Below are 2,993 nucleotides of genomic sequence, written 5' to 3' on the forward strand. Positions count from 1 at the left end.
AGAGTAGTTCTGGTTCTGATTGTATGGTCTAAATGGGGGTTGAGAGGCTTGAGGAATTTACGGAATTGGTTGCATTGGTGGAGCTGGAGCTGCTGGTCCATTCTGTTGGAATCCTTGAGACCATGAAAAATTGGGGTGGTCTCTCCATCCAGGATTATGTGTTGGAGTATGGGTTGTAATTCGATGGTTTTCTTATTACACCTATGGCATTGGCTTAATCTGAGTATGAGTCATGGTCATGTGATTCTGTTGATTTAGCAGTCGATAACGATGCTATTTGTCGAGCAAGACCTTCAACCATCTCCTTGACTTCTTTGATTCCTGAAGTTGATTCGCCAATTTGAACCTCATTCACTCCTTTAATTCTTCTAGTAGTCCTGAGTGATCGACTCCGTTGTTGGGAATTATCTGCTTGTCGCTGGAAGAATTCCCAAATTTCTGATGCACTTTTTGACATTAGCTCTCCTCCACTTGTTGCCATTAGCCATTCTTGCACATTCGGCAGTAATCCCTCCAAAAAGTATTGACATTGGTGCCATTTCTCGTACCCATGATGTGGACACTTCAAGAGTAGCCCATTGAATCGCTCCCATGTTTCGAAAAATTGCTCGTCCTCTCTCTGGGTAAACTCCGAGATTTCCCTGCGAATAGCATTGGTTTTATGCACTGGGAAATATTTATTCAAAAATTTAGTTACCATTTGTTCCCATGATGTGATGCTATTAGCAGGTAAAGTATTTAACCATGAACGAGCTCTATCCTTTAAAGAAAATGGGAATAATCTAAGTTTAACATCATCGTCTGAAAAATTCTCGTATTTAAAAGTTTGACTAATAGCATGAAAATCATTCAGATGATTATATGTGTCCTCATTTTCTAGGCCATAAAATGTGGGGAGATAATTTAGCACACTAGGTTTTAGTTCAAAGCTCCTAGCAGCTACATTTGGGTATCTTATGCATGATGTGCTCAAATTAGCTAAAGGACTGAAATAATCTTTAAATGGCCTCTCCTGTGATTGTAAATCCATTTTATTTTTTACTTGTTTGTGTGTGCGAAGTGTTTTCTCAAGTTCAAGGTCTATAGGTTCAAGATTAGGTAATAATGACCTACGACCATGCATGCAAAACAAATAAAATGAAAATAAAGATGGGAATAAAACAAATAAAAATAAATAAGAGGGAGAAATTACGATACTAACCTTATTGCGCTATTACAAACTTTCTATAAAAATACACAAAAACAAATACGTGAAATAAATTAACTAAAAAGAATTAGTAAGATAAACAAAAATTACAAAGAAAAAAAATAACTTGAAAATTAAATTACAGAAATTTAAAGAAGAGAAAAAGAAAAGAAATACTAACCTTTAAATGTAGATTCACTTTTTTTTTAATAAAAACAAAATTACAAAAAACAATTAAATGAAATTATTCACAAAAATTAATTCTATGAATTAAAATTACTTTCCTCCCCGACAACGGCGCCAAAAACTTGTTGTGCAAATTTTAATGTACTCGCAAGCGCACGAATCTATTGTAGTATAGACTAATGGTGACGAGTGTCGATCCCACGAGGAGGTGAATTTTAATTGTGTGTAGAATTAATTTTGTAAATGGGAGATTGGATTTGTGGTGGAAATGATTTGGAATATGTTAAAACTTAAATTAAAATGACGAGAATAAATTCTAAAATTGGAATTGAAATGGCGAGAATAAATTGAAGAGAATTCTATTAAAATGACGTACTTGGGTATTTGGATCCGTATCAACATGCATCATGGGCTAAATAATCCTTATTAATGCCAATTAAATCATGAGGGGGAAATCCACACCTCATGAACCACGCTCTAATCAATATGGTGCTAAGGGCTTATCGTGCCAAATAATAATAACCTTGTACTAGAGGGCCGGTGAAACCAAGGCGGTACTAGACAAGAATATTATTATTTGTCGACAAGAAGTCAAAACATCGACAAAAACTAGAGGGGAAGAGAAAATAAATTTACCAAATTAAGCCCATGACACATGTTGAGACTTCACCTTCAACCCAAGCTTAAAAGAAAATTAACCACTCATAATCGAACTAGGGGCAAAATGGGAATTTATTAAAATACCTAGAAAATACAAGATGGAGAGGGAATTACAGAAAACAGAGTCCAAAAATGGATTCAGAGATATCAAATTAGGGGGGGAGGCCCCCTTTTTATAGATACATGGAGTAAATCATGGCCATCGGATTAAAAACAGTTTGGACGCTCAGGATTGCGCCACGTCATCAGTCAACAGTCCACGGTTTGACCACGTGGATGAACAGTAACACGGTTTGACTCGGATGAACAGTAACGCGGTTTGGTTGAAAATAATCCTGTGTGATGCATGTACCGTACGCGAGATTTTTCATCCACTGATATGCTGCCACGTCACCATCAACAGTACATAAGAATTTTAGCCCAATAGGATTGTGACACCTCATCAGTCAATGCCACATCATCGGTCAATGCCACGTCATCGATCCGTCTATGTGAACAGTGTTGTGAACAGTAACGTAGTTAGTACCGTACACGTGAATAGTACCGTACATATGAATAGTGCCATTTTTCCTTTTATGCTCCTCCTAAGGTTTTCGACCGTCCTGAGTTCAAAAGTGATGTCCGTTTTGCCGTCTGATCTCTCCTTTATTGTGAAATGACTATAATGCCCCTAAAATACATAAAATACTTAATTAAAATAAAACACATGTAATTAAATCACAAGAAGGTTAAATACATAAAAGTAAGGGTTGTTAGTAAGACTTGAAATGTAAAATGATGGTTTTCTCCTTTATAAATATGCATTTTCTAACACTCAACACCAATGGCCCATGGTTTACTTTTGATGACATTCCAAGAGTAAAATGGCCAGCCAGATTTCAAGAATTTTCTGCTTGGATTGATGTTCAAATGCTCAGAACTGGAGTAACACCCCAAACAGTCCTTAAAGAGTTCAGTTCTC

General features: G+C 36.3%; 1 non-coding gene across 1 annotated transcript; it reads left to right on the forward strand.

Moving 5' to 3' along the window:
• The first annotated feature begins 545 nt into the window (after positions 1 to 545).
• Positions 546 to 649, forward strand: LOC127903161 (small nucleolar RNA R71). Its single transcript, XR_008055880.1, has one exon. It is a non-coding gene; the product is annotated as a small nucleolar RNA R71 (small nucleolar RNA).
• Positions 650 to 2,993: the final 2,344 nt, after the last annotated feature.

This window comes from Citrus sinensis, chromosome 6 (genome assembly GCF_022201045.2).
Source record: "Citrus sinensis cultivar Valencia sweet orange chromosome 6, DVS_A1.0, whole genome shotgun sequence".
NCBI classification, from domain to species: Eukaryota; Viridiplantae; Streptophyta; class Magnoliopsida; order Sapindales; family Rutaceae; genus Citrus; species Citrus sinensis.